General features: G+C 53.1%; 1 protein-coding gene across 1 annotated transcript in view; it reads right to left on the reverse strand.

The window, feature by feature from the left end:
* DKK3 (dickkopf WNT signaling pathway inhibitor 3) overlaps positions 1 to 18,224 on the reverse strand; it is a 49,139-nt gene that overhangs the window by 5,416 nt on the left and 25,499 nt on the right. The window lies entirely within an intron of this gene.

The following is an 18,224-nucleotide window of genomic DNA, read 5'->3' on the forward strand; positions in this document are numbered from 1 at the left end:
GAGGGGAGGGGAGGGGAGGGGAGGGGAGGGGAGGGGAGAGAGCAGCTTCATCAGTGAAAGGCAGATCAGCTGACCCGCGGCGCCCTGGAAGGGCCAAGCCCCACTTTATCCCGCAGTCTTAGTCCACAGGAATGGCCTCCAGACTCCTCTTACTCCCCGGCCCGCATGGCTGTCTCACTTCAGCATCCACTCCCTCCAGGCTAGCGGGGGCCCTCACCCACCCCGCACGCCTGGGCTTCTGCCCTGCAGGATGCCACACCCAGTGCACACAATCGAGTCTGCGTGCAGCCCTCCCCGTCACACACCCGGGATGGGAGCACAGAGACTCAGAGCCATTCTTCAACGAGGAGCAGTTGGATTTAATAAGAAGAGCTAATGAGTTCCAGGCCCAGGTGGCTGCACAGGAAGGGCTGGGGTCCAGGCCCAGCAGGGCCCTGCTGACAGTGAAGGAAAGTGCTGCAGAGGCTGTGCAGCTGGGGGGCTGCCGGGGGGCCTCCTGAGGGTCCTGGTCTGGAGTCTAGGGCTGCCTGGCAAAGGCAGCTGCCAGCTTTGAAACCCGAGGAGGGTGCAGCTGGCACTCAGCCCTCCAGCCCAGGTGCCTTCTCATGGCTGCCAGCCCTGCTCGGCTGGACAAATGGAGGAGAAAGGGAGAGAAGGGATCTGTCCACCCCAAGGCCCGAGGCCCAGAAGAGGGAGGCCACCAGAGAGGCCACTGTGGCCCGGCCGCAGTCACCAGTCACTGGCGGGAGCAGGGCTGCTTTAGCTCCAGGCCTGCTGTCAGGCTCAGGCCTGGGAACTGGCAGCTTCAGAGGCAGAGAAGGGCAGGAGAGGCGACAGGCATAAGATCCACCACTGACAACCCGTCATGGTGCCAGCCCCAGCGGGCTCAACGTCCCCGATCTACCTCGTGGCTTCCCCAGCAAGCAGCAGGGAGAAATTACTTTCCCCATGCTATCAACCTGGAAACTGAGGCTCAGAGAGGCCAAGGGGGCCCCCCCGAGACAGAACAGCTATTCAGGGTAGGGGGACCCTCTCCACCACCAGCCCTTGGCTGAGGGGGCCTAGGGCTCCAGATGCGGCCGTCAAGGACCGACGGATGAGAAACTCTCCTGAGGCAGGTGTTCTGGGGCCCCAGCAAACCTTATGGAAGGGTCTGGGGGAGGGAGGGACCTGCCTCCCCGCTGTGACCTGGGCATGCTCCATGCTGAAAGCAAGTGTGGAGCCGGACCCAGAAAGGCCTGGATGGGCAAGGCCTGGATGGGCAAGCCCTGGCCTAAGTGGCCTTGGCTGGTCCCTACCTCTGCTCTGTGAGCTGAGGCACCAGTGCTAATGGGTATGGACAGGAGACTGTGAACGGGGTCTTCTAGGGACCCCCAGGGCCAGAGCATATGTGTAGGCCTGGGGGTCAGCAGGGAGGCTCTGGCCAGGCAGCCTAGGGAATGAAGCTTTGTCCCTGGGAAGTGACAGGTGTCCCCAGGCCAACACTGCAGGCCTGAGAAGATGGGTATTTGGTTCAGGGCAGCTGCAGGCTTGGCCTCTGCATAGGACTGTTGCAACTCCCGTCCGGCACTGACCCCCAGCCTGGCATACCTCAGAGCATGCAGTCATGCTCTGTTCACCAAGCAAGGCTCACCCAGCCAGGAAGACCATCAGTCCCACTGGACACCAGCTTCCCACAGCCCCTCTGAGGGATGACGGGGAAGAGGCCAACCTGGAGACGTGATACAAGTCACCCCCATGTGCCAGGCTCTGTGCTCACCAGGGGCTCCACAAGGGACCAGGGCTGACACGCAGAATAAGTGAAAAGTAATTTAAATCTCTACTGTAACTTCTCAAAAAGTGTCCAAGGGTAACCAAGCAGAACCCAATAGGGCCTTCCTGGGACAAACCCTCACCCCCACCCCATGTCCTCCGCCTGTCTCTTGTTTATAGAAAAACTTTTAACCTCCTAGGCCTTCCCTGAGTTCTGAAGAAATAATTTAATCAGAGAAGTGAGAAAATGCAGAACCAAAGGAAAACAGGCAAGACAAAACAGTGATAGTTTAGCCCTTAAACATGTCCTTGAGCTGTTTTGCAGTTACTGAAACCCCCACCAGGTGGAAGAAGTTAACTGTATGCTGATCACAAGCCCACAGACCCCAGGCAACTGGAACCAGAAGACTGATGATGTTGACTCCCGGTTACCTTCCCACCATCAGAAGAATGTCCGCAAGCTCATCACGCACATGTGCAACTCTCTCCCTCGACCTGTCTTTAAAAACCCTTCCCTGAAAGCCATCGGGGAGTTGGGATCTTCTGAGCTTTACTCCTTGCTTGGCCTTGCAACAAACGCTGCACTTTGCTCACCACAACCCAGCATCAGTAGATTGGCTTTAGCGTGTGCAGGCAAGTGGACCCAAGTTTGATTCAGTAACAAAAGGAGAGCACACTGCCCACCACCCTGCAAGATGACCTAAAATTGCTCTTCTCTGTGTCTCCCCAGCGTCCCACTCATCTCAGCCCACGAGCCCCCTCCCACGGCTCTGCCCGAAGTTTCCATCACCACGGTGGTGCAGCAGCTCAGCAAGTAGGGTCTGCCCTCCCAAAAGGAATCGATCTTGTCCCTGTTCCCAACCCAGCAACCCTAAAAGGTCAGCTGTTTTTACTGGTGAGAAAACTGAGTCTCAGAGGGGCGGAAGGGCCACCCAACTCAGGGGCTGAGCTGGGGGCAGGGCACTCAGTCTGTGTGACCCCAGAGTCCATAATAGCCTGAGAAGCCGACAGGTTTGTAAGTAAAGCACTCAGCCACCGCGCCTTCCTCGACAGACTCAATCAACTCAGCCAGTTAAGCCAGAAGCGTCCTGACATTTCTTCCAAAACAGAATAGCAAGAGCCTGGGGGGTGGGGAGGAGGGAGGGAGGGAGGGGTAGAGGGCCCACAGGTATCAAGGCCCTTCTCTGAACCCAGCCACATTTTGAAGCATTGGGATGCAAACGTGAATAGGAGAAGGGCTTTGCCCTCAAAGAATTTATCATTCAATTAAAAAAAAAAAAAAAAAAAGGCAACCCAGCAGAAAAGAGAGAAGGGTATGAACAGACAACTTACAGCCAGTGAAACTGCTTTGTCTCTTCACGCAGAAAAGATGTTCGATTTCACCAATAATCAAGAAAATGCAACTTAAAAGAGCAGGATACCATGTTTTCACTTAGAACAGAAACAAGAAGTTTGATACTATCTGTGGTAGGCAGAATACTCCACCCCCGACCCCAATGTCCACACCCTCATCCCTCGAAGCTGTGGACATGTCATGTTACATGGCAAGGGGACATTAAAGTCACAGGTGGAATTAAGGGTGTTAATCAGCTGACCTGACATAAGGAAAGAAGCCTGGATTATTCAGGTGCACCCAGTGTAATAGTAAGGGCTTTGCACGTGGCAAGGAGCAGCAGGGTCAGTGTCAGAGCAATGCCACATGCAAAGACCCTCATCCCCAGTTATCCAGACCTAACTGGCTTTGACTATGGAAGGGCCATGGGCCAAGGATCAGGATTTCTCCTAGACCTTCCAGAAGAAGCACAGCCCTGCCAATACTTTGATTTCAGTCCAGTGAGACTCCTGTTGGACTTCTGATTTATGGAACTGTAAGATAATAAATTCCTGTTTTTAAACCACTAAATATATGGTAAGCTGTTACAGCAGCAATAGGAAACTAATACATTGCATAATATCCCATGTTGGTAGGGATTTGAGAAACTGAGCATTGCCAGATGGCAATTTGGGGGTCATTAAAATTGAAGTAGATGTTCTTTGCAGGCAATTCATCAGCATCTATCAAAAATGTAAATGCATAGATCCTTTGACCCAGTAATTCCCCCTCCAGGTGGCTATCCTCAGAAACACTCATCCATATGTGCAAATATCCAAGTACAGGGATGTTTAAGGCTGTACATCAGTATAATATTTGTAATCCAGAAATAATGGAAATGCCCAATAAGAGGGGACTGATTAAATTATTGTACAATCATTTCGTGGGAAAATGGCACCAGGCAGACATTAAAAAGAATGAGGTAGTTCTTTGCACTGTGATGTTTACAATCCATCAGTAAGTAAAACAAGCAAGTGAAAGAAGCATGTAATCTCACTCCTGTAAAGCAGAATAACAATACGTGTGACACACGCCTGGACCCAGCACAGCGCCTGGCATGCGGGGGCACCTGATGGATACCGCTGAGTGGATGAAACCACTTGTATGTTACTGGGGCAAACAGGCTAACAAAATGCTGACCGTTAGCATTGATCTGGGAACCAAAGCAAGAAAATATGCACATTCCATTAACTTGGCTTCTCATTCCCCAAGAATCCTGTAGACTTGGAAGTTTTACTACATACTTCCCCTTCCAGATCTTTAATTTAAAAGATATGAGCTGTGGGGGCAGGGGCGGACTTCCCTGGTGGTCCAGGGGCTAAGAGTCCGCGCTCCCAGTGCAGGGGGCCTGGGTTCGATCCCTGGTCAAGGAACTAGATCCCACACGCCACAGCTAAGAGTTCGCATGCCGCAACTAAAGATCCCGCATGCTGCAATGAAGATCCCACGTGCCGCAACTAAGACCGGGGCAGCCAAATAAATTAAATTAAAAAAAAAAAAAAGATATGAGCTAAGAGCCCCTGCTGTTCACAATTCTCCATCAAGCAAAGAACAGGTTCATCCTCAGGAATATCTATCTGCCTTTCCCTAAACTGACTCCTACGCAGAACAAAGCATTCCCTACAAAGTCACAGTGAAGCAATTTTTTTCTAGGTATGGAAAAATTGGGGGCATGGAGCCTTGCCAAACACTTTTGAAAAATCCAGATACACTAAAGCAATGGTTTCCTTTGCAGACATGTTTCTGCTACCTGCCAGGGGCTCTGGCAGGTTAGTTCAGCATGACTGACCCCCAAGAAAGCTCGGTGCTTCTGTGTTAACGGTCTGCCAGCTCGCTTATTGTGGATGTGCATTCCCAGCAGCTAGAAATGCTAGAGATGCTCTTTGAGAATTGTGATCATACTGGAAACCTTGGAACATCAAAGTGTAAAGAACCCCTAGAGGCCAAAAGAGCAGAAACTGAATTCTGGTTTTGCCACTTCATAGCTGTGACCTATCTCACCGGGCTGTGAGAATGCCAAAAATTTTTTAAAAAAGAAAGAAAGAAAAGAAAAAAATGAAGGGGTCATGTGAGCACCACGGAGCAGGTAGGATGAGATGCTGGGGTGAGATGACAAGCTGAGCCTACACCAGCTGCCCGCGGTGTTCTGGCACCAGGCCCAGGCACGGCCGGGTCACTGCTGCTGCCACTCAGCACCAGTCCTCCTGAATCCCCCCAACGCGGGCCTTAGTACCCACACTTCCCAGATGTGGAAACAGATTTAAGGTGAAGGATCTGTCCAGGGTCACTCAGCCCAGACGTGGCGTTGTGAGTCCAAGCCAGTGGGTCTGACCCTAAAGACAGGATCCTTCCATCTCCCCTCCTGGGAGGATCACCTCTCTCCCTTCAGCGCCAACCAGTCTCCTGTGCCTCAGTCCCAGCTTAGCAGAGCCCTCCTGGGACAAGGCCCCAGGCCCCACACATCCCCGGAGACTCAGGGCCAAGACCACGGCCCGTGGGCATCTGGGCCTCAAAGCTGGGTCACTTAGAACCAGCTTCTTCGGAGGCTCCCCCGGTCCTGGCCACTCGCTGTCTGTCCCCGCTCCTCCCTCCCATCCTGGTGGGGAAGGCAGACAAACAGCCTAGAGGCCTGCCGTCAGGGCCGAAGGCATTCAGAGGACGGGAGCTTTGTTGTTCTGAGGACGGAGCTATGTTTAGAAGGCGCTCCGCACAGCACTCTGCTCAGAGGCCGGCGGGGAGGCAGGGCCGGCAGAGAACACGCTGGAGATTTGGCAGGATGCTAGGCCGGGAAATGGCCCTGGCACTTCGACACCACCATGAAATACTGGAAAATGGCAAAGGAGCCATTCTGCGTCTTTGATCTTCCATTTCAGAGTTTATCAGGGGAGGCCAAGGAATGGGGAGAAAACAGCACAGGAACCCCGCGAGGCTTTCCTCAGCTTCTGTGTGGCGAGCGGTGGGGGAGCTCAGCTTCTCTGTGGCCCTCCTGCTGCCACACTTCGCTTCTCACACTGGCCGGGACATGTTGTCCATGGTCCCCGGGAATCCAGACATTCTTATATCGAGAGGCCTAAAGGAGGAGGCCACCAGGGGGGCCCCTGCCAGGGCTGGGGCTTTCCATAGGCTCCTCTCAAGCCCATCTTCAGGGGAACCAGCCAGGGCACATGAAATGAAGGCCCAGGGGACCTCCACCAGCTGAAACTCGCTGGCCCTTGGAGCTACACCCCCTGCAGCAGGGAAGGTTCAGAGAGCACCTGCTGCGTGCCAGCACCTGCTTGGGCTTCCATGGCTCTCTCTATCCTCACAGCCCCGTGAGGTCACTTCACATCCCCCAGCATGTGCCTGGCACAGAGTTGCCATTCAGTTAAATATACATAGATGAGCCAAAGACCGATCTCCACTTTGCAGATAAGTAAACTGAGGCTCAGAGCCCAAGGTCATCAGTGGAGTTGGAAACACTAAGATGTAAACCCAAGTCCATCAGACCCCCAAGCTGAGGCTCACTGACCTCCCACCACACCCTGTTGCCTCTGAATACCCAGGTACAGGTTGACTTACGCTCCCCCCAAATTCATATGTCGAAGCCCTGATTCCCAGTACCTGTGAATGAAAAAGGTTGCCTGCCATATCAGTAAACAAAGGATGTTGCAGCCATCAAGCCATCACATTACAGCTGCCCCGAACCATGAGCCCTGAGGGAACTCGGGATAGAGACAAAGCAAAGGGGCTGCCCACTGCCAAGCCCTCAGCCATTGCAGTCACCCCCAACTGTACACCCCGGGGGAATTCAGAATGGAGAAAAGCAGGGTACTGGCCCCAGACAGCTGAGGTGCACATCAAAGGAATGATTTCAGTGAGCCCAGACTCTTGCATCTTCCCATACACAGAAAAGTGCTAACTTCCCTAACTTGAGATAGCTGGTTTTCTTTAATTAATAGTAATCTTTTGATGTCCTAACTACCTGGCCTTTGTTACAAAAACCTGGCTCCCCCCACTTGCCTCTTCGGAACAGTCCCTCAGAGTGATCTGAGAGTCCTCTCTTCCGGGCTTGAAGTCCTCAGAATGTCCACCGAATAAGACATAACTCTCAACTTGCAGGTTGTGCTTTTTTTTTTTTTTTTTTTTTTTTTTTTCAGTCGGCATACCTCAGAATGTGACCGTATTTAGAAATAGGATCATTGCAGATATAATTACTTAAGATGAGGTGATTAGGGTGGGCCCTAGACCGATACACCTGGTGTCTTTATGAAAAGGGGAAATTTGGACACAGAGACAGACATTGCTGGAAGGAAGACGTTGTGAAGAACAGAGAGAAGATCTACAAGCTGTTCCCTCACAGCCCTCAGAGGACCCACCTCGGCCAACAGCTCGACTTCAGACCTCCAGCCTCCAGAGCTGTGAGACAACACATTTCTGTTGGGTCACCTTGTCACCTAGCTTGCAGTGTTTTATTCTGGCAGCCCTAGGAATTTGACACCCGCCGCTCCCAACAAGCCTGCGGCCAAATCTCCTCTGTTTCGGACCTTCCACACACATCAAGTCTCCCTCCGGGTCAGGGCCGGGGGTATGACAGAGGGGATGGGGTCGGTGGGGGGTGGGGGGGCGGGGGGAGACACGGCACATTCTGAAGGATTTTTACCCCAGGGACTGGGACAAGGTTTCTGCGCTGAGCCCAGAAACTTTCAACCAGCAAGTTGTTGGCCCCAGGCCCACGCTCTGGTTACAGAGTTTGGATGGATGGTCTTCTCCTGGCCCCAGGTGTGCAGTGGTGGTGCCGGGCCCTGAGTGCTCCTGGGATGCGGGGATGGTACAGCCTGAGATAAACAAATGTCCCTCCCAGACGTGGGGCTGTTCTCTGAGCCCCGGCCCTCCTGAGCAGACTGTGGGCACCAACCGTCCTGACCTGCCCAGAACTGGGGGGCTTCCTGGGATGCGGGCCCTGCAGTGCCAACACTGGGAAAGTCCCGGGCACTCTGGGAGCACACACCCTCACACCTCCCTCTCCGGGCCCTGTCGCTGCACTCAACGCACTCTGGTTACTCCATGTCCTCCAGCCCCTCAAGGCCACGTGGCACCAGTGTACCTGGGGTTGGCGTGAGGGTGGGCTGCAGGCTTTGGGGCCCAAGCCTGGAATTGAATACGGGTTCACTTACAAGCTGGGTGACCTTGGGCAAATTACTGAGCCTCTCTGTGCCTCGATTTGTCTGTAAAACGAGAAACCTCAAGAGACTGTTGGACAGATGAAAAGAGATAAAATGTGCATGCTCTTGGAACAGTGCCGGGCCCCCAGGACTCAACCCCCAGGGCACACCTCTGTCTGCGCTCTTAACTCACTGCAGGAGCTCAAAAGGTGACCGTGGGAAGCCTTGAGTAAGCTTCTGAGCTTAAGTTCAGGCCAGTAGATCTCATTCTATAGTGAATACCTGTCCTACTGAAAAGACCCAGAATGTCAGGTCCAGCCAGGGCTCTCCATCCATCACCACAAGACAACCTCCTGCTTCACCCTGGAGCCCTCTGCTGTGGGGAGACAGGAGGGAGGAGGACAGGTGCACAGAAGTACAAGGGGGGCCCAGGGATGCCCAATTACAAGAGGGCATGCAAGCGGCCAGGAGACACACGATTCAATCACCCTGGGTGCTAGGCGTTTGGCATCGCTCATCTCATCTCATCCTCTTCCAAGGTGAGCAAGAGAAGCCCAACTTTACAGACCAAGGCAGTGAGGTCACTTGCCAAGGTCATGGGTAAGAAGTGGTAAGGCGGGGCACTCAGCCCAAGAGTTCCATCTGACCCCGACCCAGCTCTAGGGAGAAAAGGGCAGATCCCAGGGAGCAGGCAGCCTGGGGGCCCAGGCCATGGGGCAGGAGGGAGAAGTGTGGGGCAGGAGGCCTCTGGAGGAGCCTGGGAGCTGCCAGCTCTGCCTGCAAGGGAGGGCAGGGTCTCCAAGGCTGGGCCCTGGTGCAGGTACCCAGAGGGCTGGGAGCGGTGCTGAGAGCAGCAGCTGGCGGCCTCGCCTTCCTCCTATGGGATCTCCAAGTCAGCTTTCCCTGTTCCTCGGAGTCCTTTTTTGACCTTAAGACCAGGCCAATCGCAGGAGCTGTGACACTCAGGCACACTTGTCTCGAACACAGCAGGGTGCCCCCAGCCTCTCCTCGATGCTGCCCTGGAAACTCTCAGCCTGAGCTGCAAACCTCACCCAGGGTTGTGGCCTGACCCACGCTGCAGGGATCACCCGATGGAAAAACCCAGGCCAGAGCCAGGAGCCGACGCCAACTATCGTTATCCTAAAGTCCCAACATCTGCAAAGGCCTGGGGCTCCGGGGCTGCCCCCACCAATACCTCTTCCCCAGTCACACAGCCCGTGAAAGAGGAAAATGTGGCCCCAGCTGGGCTCAGCACACCAGGCGTGGAGAACCATACCCCCGAGCCTTCGGTGCCCACATCGCTCAGGACACGGTCCTGGAGTTCTCTGCCCCCCAGCCCAGACCTCGGGCCCTCTGAGGAGACCATCACACCCACAGGTCCTCATGGATGGAGAGGGGTGCTCCAGACTAAAGCCTGTCCCACAGACAGGCCACAGAGACAGCCAGCCCCACACTCACGGAACTTCCCAGCACACTCTTTTAGCCTGAGCCATGTTGCCTCTGGGGAATTTATACCCATATTTAATTCCAAAAAACACTTATTCACGTGCCCAATCTGTGTCTAACCAATTGAGTGTTGTCACCGCCTAGGTTAGAAGCAGTGGAGTGAGCCCTCTACCCTGTCCCCATCCACGTTTCTGAGGCTCTGAGTCTGCACGGCCCCTACCTCCCATTCCAAAGGCAGACTTTGAAGGTCTGACCTTCACCAAATACACACGGGACACAGTTGGTGCAGAAGATACCTGCTGCCCAAGTCATCAGGAGCCTAACCGTAATTGTTCTGAAAGCTGCTCCAGCAGAGGGGCCCTGGAGGAAGCTGAGGTTGCACTAATTCAATCATTGCCAAATTGGAGGAGACAGGCGGCCCTCCAGGCCCAGGGAACATCCAGACTGCATCTGTGATGGTGGCATAATAACAAAGTGTGACAAGGGGAGAAGTGCATGAAAAACAGGTATGTCCCCCTGTGACCTGAGAGACGGAGGCCTGAGGTTCCGGCACGGGTTGCTCTCTGCCTGCACCAGGCAGCACCTGGAACCGTGAACTGCCCCCTTAGCTGGAATTCTCACTCCCCCAGCAACCCTCAGACAACCAACCTGGCTCCTCAAGACCCTGACACCAGATGGGGGGTGTCCTGGATGGGGTGCCAACATTCCTGCCACTGGAAAGAGATGTTCCTCACCCATGCAAACTAATAACCTACACATCAGTGAGGTCTGAGTTCAGTTCACAAGAGGGCCCAGGACGTCCAGTGTCTGGATCTGCAGGGCTCAAGGGTCCTAGCAAATTCACCCAGGTTGTGAGTCCCGGTGAGACCTTCACCCTGAGGACACTCCATCCTGTAACTCACTGTCTTCCCACCTTCTCTGCCTACAATGACCCGAGTCCAATCTCTGCACGGCACACAGAGCCCTTCATGGTCGGTTCCCAACCTGCTTTCCAGTCCAATTTCCTGACCTCCCCAAGACCCAATTTTGGTCACTGCTTCTAGAATGCCCTCACTTCCCCGCTCTGCCAATTCATCTTTAAGGAGCAACACAATGTGTCCTCCTCAGACACATCCCTGACCCTCCCCACTGGGCAGCGAGGGCCTGTCTCCTGGGTGCCCCTGGCCCTCAGTATCCACCCCAGTGAAAGCCGGGTGAAGAGAGGAATACGTTTGGACTACAAAGACCAACAGGCATTTATAAGACTTGCCAAGACTGACACTGGGAAAGCCAAGATTCAAACTGTGGAGGCTTCAAGTGTCTGTAATTGGTTTTTCTCTCTGAGGAGTGACCCCGTCCAGCAGCAGCCAAGGTGACCGGTGGCTGGTTGGTCATTTGTGTCTCTAGGCCACCCCAGGCGGGACGTGCCTCAATTCCCAAAGCCCTCTGAGACCTTCACTTGAGTCACTGGCCTCCTCTCACCAGAGCACTTATAGCATCTTTGGATTGTTTTTTGAAATAGGTAGTTGGGGGGACTGAAAGGGCAGTCCCTCAACTATCCCACCCAACCCAGGAGAGCACCTAGGCTCACTTTTTTTAAAAATTCATTAATTTTATTTTTGGCTGCACTGGGTCTTCGTTGCTGTGCGCAGGCTTTCTCTAGTTGCGGCGAGCGGAGGCTACTCTTCGTTGCAGTGCGCGGGCTTCTCAATGCGGTGGCTTCTCTTGTTGTGGAGCACGGGCTCTAGGCGCGCGGGCTTCAGGAGTTGTGGCTCGCGGGCTCTAGAGCGCAGGCTCAGCAGCTGTGGCGCACGGGCTTCGCTGCTCTGCGGCATGTGGGATCTTCCCAGACCAGGGATCGAATCCATGTCCTCTGCATTGGCAGGCGGATTCTCAACCACTGTGCCACCAGGGAAGTCCCTAGGCTCACTTTTAATGAATCTGATACAGTGATGCTGCATGACTTTCAAGGCTAGGTCATGAAAGGCAACACAGCTTCTGCCTGGCTCTTTCCCTTTTCAGATGCTTGCCCTCTGAACCAAGGCTCCATGCTAGGAGGATGCCCAGGCTGTGGAGAGGCCGCAGCACCAGCTAATGTCCCAGGTGACAGCCAGAAGCATGAGAATGAAGAGCTTCTAGATGATTCCAGCCTTAGCCACTGAGTCACCCCGGCTTCAAGTCAGAGCTCTCAGACTCTGGAGCAGATATGAACCATCTCACTGAACCTTGTCCAAATTCCTAGCCCCTAATCCACGAGTGTAACAAATGATTGTTTTATACCAGGGAGACTGGGGTAACAGATCACCCGAGCACAGTACATCCCAAATTTGCCCTTTGCCTTGCCAGTCTTCCCGCCTGGCACCCTGGTGATGATCTCACGGCTCAGTGGGTAATGCCGGTGTCTATACAGGGCTCACTCCCCTGCTGGCAGGCAGACAGGAAGCATGGCAGGCTGTGTCCTCAGCAGTGTCGGGCAGTTGTTTAGAGCGAGGCTGACTCCATATCCCTCTGCTTGGTCACCTGCTTGGTGGCTGATTCACTCTGACCCTCTCCGGCCTCGGCCAGGCTATGGCCTCCTTGGTCTTCTTGGCTGCTCTCCAAGCCAGACAGGTTTGATGTCATTTTCCTTGGCTGGACATCTGCCCTCACTGTTCAAGAGTCCAGCAGAGCTAGAATTCCTATGAATCCAAATGATTTTTCATAAAATATCAACGCTTGTTGACGGTGAGTCTCCAAAGTAGCTGCTGGCAGTGCTCCCTGTGGTCCTGGCTGGTCTCTGAGGTAGAGGCCACCCTTCCATCCCAGCCTGGCCCCCGCGGTACTGGCAGGGAAGTCCACGGCAAGGGCCTTATACCGTCTCTCTTTTAACAGAAACATTCTGAGCAATGAATGGCCACCGGAAGCAACATCTGGGACGTGATGGTGGGTCCTCCAGGGCTGTGCTGTGTCCCAGGAGACAGGGGCGCCCCTGGACTCCACTGTGTCAGGGGCCTCGAAGGAGACACAGGAGGAGATGCCTTCGGGGAAGTGTGAGCAGCCCTCCCTGGAGCAGAGGATGGGCTCTCCCAGGGAGAGGGATCTGGGTGTCATGGGAGGTCTCCCAGGAGTCATGACAGGAGTGTCTATGGGAAGGCGCGTCTCGGTTCTCGTTTCTACCAGCTCCTTGGCGCTGGTCCACAGCGCTGCCTCTGCTGTCCCCTCAGCCACAGATTCAGCCACCTTGGGCAAATCTCCACCACCTTCCTCTTCCTCCTTTCCTGGTTCAGGGCTGAAATTGCTGTGTGGCTCACGTCTCCATGCACATTCTGTATCCCCTTGCCTCCAATTCTGCTGGGGCCTTGGCCACTTTTTGGGACACTTGCAACCAGAATCAGAAGTCCCCTCGGTGCTGGCATCTGCCCCAGACAAATAACGTTCAGCCATGGAGGGCAGCGAGCCATTGCCGTGGCAGAGGTGTTCTGGGCCTCCATGCGCCTGTTGACTGGGGGAGGCCACGGCCAGTGCCGGTCACAGGCGAGGAGGATGCTCGCAGGGGGCTGTAGTGGGCAGGATCCACTCAGGGCCTGTGGGGACCAGAGATCTGTGTCCCCACCCTCACACAACTCCTCATACAGGCCCTAGTGAAATCGCCTCGCTTTCAAACAAAGCAATTACCGGGATGAAACTTAAACCACCTTCACATTTACCTGCACCCAGCTAAGCCTGGTATGTTTCACACGATCGTGTGATTCCTTCATTCATTCACAGGAAAGGATAATGCAGGAGATGAAGTAGGAACAGAGTAGGTTTCAGGGGCAGGGTATGAGTGACTGCTTAGGCTTTCCAGTAAGTAAGCTAGTAGGCTCTGAGATTGTTTTTACTGCTCAGTTACATTTGGATTCTATTTAAGACCCTCCCTCCATCACTGGGGATAGATGGAGTTTCTCCATATTTACTCACTTGGTTTCTTTTTACTCTTTTCACATGAGTTAGAGAGCTGACTCCGCCTAACCCAACCCCTTCAAATTGTTTTTCCTTTGCCTTGGGAAGAAAGTCATGAATGTGTCATGTCCCAAAACACTCTTAGCTCTTGGAGAGGATGCCTACGTAAGATCCAGTTTCTCAGAGGAAAGCATTCTGAGGCTCGGTCCCGAGGTGCGCGTGCTGGAGAGAACTGGGGGTGGTGAAGACTAGCTCGTCTTCCTTCTCTTCTTTGTCCATCCCAGCGGCTCGGGGCTGAGTCTGCAGGACAGCGGGTCAAGTCTTCTCCAAGGAAGAACAGACTATGGGGGGGGTGCATATCCCTCCCAAAACATCAAAAATCTCCAGTGGGACGTCCTGTCTGTGTCCCTAAGCTGATCCACTGGTGAAAAAGACCTCAGAGGGAGGCGGAAGTCCAGAGACACGTCAGGAGGTGGCTCAGGCTGCCAAGCCCCAGCCAGGGCCTCGAGCCTCCCCAGAGGAAGACTCGCCTCCACCGGAGCCCTAAGCTGCAAGGGTCTGCAGGCTTCCCACCTGGTGTCAAACGGCAGATCTGGGACCACCTGCACATTCCAACTCTGACATGGACCCTGACCCTGCATTTTCAAGAGCCCCACAAAGCCGGTGATCAGAATGTTTTCAAACTTCAGTTTCCTGCGAACAGGTCTGCGGAGCCCTTAGGCTTCAAATACCTGAACGGAGGCTGGCATTACTGGGGTCTGGAGGTCACGTCCCATCCACAGTGGGGGCGATCCCACCCCAGGGAATGCAACGGACAGATCCCCTTCAACAACCTTCCCTCTGCCAGGGAGGCCACGTCTAACTCTGAACGACTAAGAGGCCCCAGTGTGGGCACTGGCCCCTGGCCTTTTTAAAAACAGGGGGTCTTAACATTTTTCACGCCGTGGACTCCTATGACAGCTTAACAAAGCCTACAGATCCCGTCTCAGAATAATGCATTAGGTAAATAAAGGAAAACACACAAGACTACAAAGGAAAATGATTGCACTGAAATACAGTTATCAAAATATTTTGAGACACAGTGTTTTATGGGCTTCTTTATTAACACACTAAGCAGTAAGACCTACTGGCTGGTCTGACAATAACCTTAATTTCTAAGTAGTGATGAGTGTAAATGCTGTTTCAAGTCATTTGCAACAGTGCTGAGAGAGCACAAAAATATGCCTGACTGCTACCGGTAACAAGGGAACTGCTAATGATACTGTGGTTTGTTGCCTACTTTCAAGATTGAAGGAAGTGCCACTTTAATTTAAAAGTCGGTGAAAATCAAAGTACGCTTCTTTTCCATGAGTTCTATCCAGGTTAAGAAGGTGATTCTAATGCATGTCCAAGGTTAAGGGCCACTCCTTTAGTGCCTCCCATCTAGCACCCTCTTTAAAAGATACATCTCAAAGGATTCCTTCAAGTTCTTTAAAAGAAAAAAGAAAAAAAGATGAAGAAAATGTAAAGTAACAGAAAACAGAAACAAAGTTGTCCCCGCCCATGCAAAAAAAGTCACTTCCCCAGGCAACTGCCAGGCCATTGGATGGGAAAGCAGGCTGGCATCCCCCCTGGGCCTCAGATGGGTTTCTAAAGCCCTTGGTCCTGGCCCCTTTCCTGCTGTCAGCAATTATGCTTTCCCTCCCCCCAACAATCCCCACAAAGTTCACCACAGTGAGGACTGAAAAAGGGGCTTGTGGAATTGTTAAACCTTCCAAGTCGAGCCATTTGTGCTAATGAGCTTGGAAAAAGCCTTAATATGTTTCCGTCGATGAAAAACACACGCTCTGACCTCGTTCTGCTCACAAGTGGCCTCATCTTATTTTGCTTCATCTTCATGCACTGGCAGGGGACACAGAAAGCTACAGCTCTAAGGGGGAGGCCGTGGGCCGTGGTGGTCTAGGGAGAGTGGTCTGGGCACACCTAGGTTTTCTGCCCCAGACACCCTGGAGCCACCCATCATCATGATGGCCCCAGCGCTGCCTGCCGAGGTGCCGGTGCCCAGGAATCCACCCCCATCACCGGGTCTGCTCCAGCTCTCCAAGCCGAGACCACGGCCACGGGCTATAAAAGGGACACACTACCCCTATGGTGAGCCCCCAGGTCCGCCTCCTTCTCAACACTCCTTGCTGGGTAAGTCATTTAACATCACTGGGCTGCAGTTTCCTCATCTGAAAAATGGGAATGACAAACCCGAACCAATCACGTTGCTAGGAAGATGAACGGCGATACGTGTGTCCACATATCATGGCCTGGACCAGACCTTCAGTTACTATTAGTGACCTTCCCATCTGCCCCTTTTGTAAAGTAGTGTATGGTAGAAGAAAGCTAGGCTTTGGAGTAAGACAGACCTATTTCCAGATCCTAACTCTGCCACTTACTAGCTGTACAACCTTGGCAAGTCACTCTGCTTCCGCATCTTTAAAGCAGGGCTGGTAGGTAGGTGGGTTTGGTTAGAGTTAAGGAAAATCACTTCTATGAAATGGTCCACAGTACCTGGCACATAGTAGATGCTCGATGAATATTAGTTCTTTTGCCTTTCTCTCACCCTCCAAACCCTAGCAAAGCTGTCAGGGAGGGGAACAGCTCCACCAAGGCAGGCACCGAGCATGACTTTGATTTAGCCTTTCTGCAGGGCGTGTGTTCTCCCTGGGGAAGGAGGTCCCTGCAGACATCATGGGGAAAAAACAGGACCCCAAAGCAATGGGAAAAGCAAAAGGCTACTGGGAGGGGGATGGGAGGCTGACCGTAAGGCCTGCTTCTTGCAGGGCCTGAGAGGGATGGAGTCTGTTGGCCCCTGGCCAATTTGAGCCACCAGGGACCCACTGGCCTGGGGAGCAGGCCTCCTTAGTCTGAGAGGCCATATGTTTCTCCACCCTGACTGCTACTCACCAGGCAGTGGGCTCTCTCTGCTTTTAGTACCTGCTTCCTCTTCTGGGAGGCCATGAATTATGAGACTATGGAAAATTCAGACTGTGGCTGTATTTTCCACATCACATCATTGAAATGTGTCAGTGGCCAAACTTCAGATACAGGTGCCTGCCACCCACTTAAAATGTTCCTCCTCGGTGGTTTAGAACGTCCCCCTTCAGGGGCATGGGTCTCACACCCGACCAGTGGCGAGAGCAGAAGAAATTGGGTGAGAGATTCCACAGTTTCCTAACCCTGATAGCCTCTCCCAGTGACCCCCAAGGGGCTCTGCCATTCTTGGGAGGGAAAGAGCCCTGTGTTTACGGCCATGCAGTGGTCCTTTTGTGATTCTGAGTCTTCATTTTGAACATTTGGTGGGGGGTGTTCAATGACTCTTGGTATAAATGACAGGAATGGAACCAGGTGGTGGAAGGTTCACGATAACTTCTTCAAAACCACCTCAAATTATGGCTGCAAACTTCCATGACTTTTTCTATCAGAAATATATCTTTTTATTGAAAAGGCCAGTTTATATCTGGTTTCAGAGGAATAGGAACCCATTTTACCATTCAACCATCTACCATGACTTTGGGAATTTAACTTCTCTAAACTCCAGGGTCCTCATCTGTAAAATAATACCTACTTCCGGGACATCCCTGGTGGCGCAGTGGTTAAGAATCCGCCTGCCAATGCAGGGGCTGTGGGCTCGATCCCTGGTCCGGGAAGATCCCACATGCCACGGAGCAACTAAGCCCGTGCTCCACGACTACTGGGCCTGCGCTCTAGAGTCCGATTTAACTTCTCTAAACTCCAGGGTCCTCATCTGTAAAATAATACCTACTTCCGGGACATCCCTGGTGGCGCAGTGGTTAAGAATCCGCCTGCCAATGCAGGGGCTGTGGGCTCGATCCCTGGTCCGGGAAGATCCCACATGCCACGGAGCAACTAAGTCCGTGCTCCACGACTACTGAGCCTGCGCTCTAGAGTCCGCGAGCCACAACTGCTGAGCTCGTGTGCTGCAACTACTGAAGCCCGTGTGCCCTAGAGCCCACATGCCACAACTACTGAGCCCATGCACTGCAACTACTGAAGCCCGCACACTCTAGGGCCTGTGTGCCACAACTACTGAGCCCGTGTACTGCAACAAAGACCCAATGCAGCCAAAAAAAAAAAAAAAAAAAAAACCTACTTCTCAGTTTTATAAAATTAGGAAATAAGAGATGTAAAGATACCTGGTATACAGCCCAGCAAACAGTAGGTGCTCAATAATGTAGATGAACGAATGAAGGCAAGAAAAACACAAAGAGGACCATTTTTTCAAGCAAGTAAAACTCACCTACGTATTTGTAGCTCTCTGCTGGATCTTATCTTCAAGGACTGCTGCTTCTGTTTATAATCTCCAGCTTACTCCTTGGCCATACAGCTTTCATCTGTTAAACCTGTTCATTCAACTACTAAGCACCGACCCCGTGTTGATACAGAAGTAAACAGGACAAAGCCCCTGCCTTCCCAGGGCTCACAGTCTTCTAGATAACTCTCCTGGCCACCACTTCATCAACTTCTTGAATTTCTTTTTTTTTTTTTTTTTTTTTTTTTTTGCGGTACGCGGGCCTCTCACTGGTGGGGCCTCTCCCATTGCGGGGCACCGGCTCCGGGCGCGCCGG

The sequence above is a fragment of the Physeter macrocephalus genome, chromosome 16 (assembly GCF_002837175.3).
Source record: "Physeter macrocephalus isolate SW-GA chromosome 16, ASM283717v5, whole genome shotgun sequence".
In the NCBI taxonomy this organism is placed as follows: domain Eukaryota; kingdom Metazoa; phylum Chordata; class Mammalia; order Artiodactyla; family Physeteridae; genus Physeter; species Physeter macrocephalus.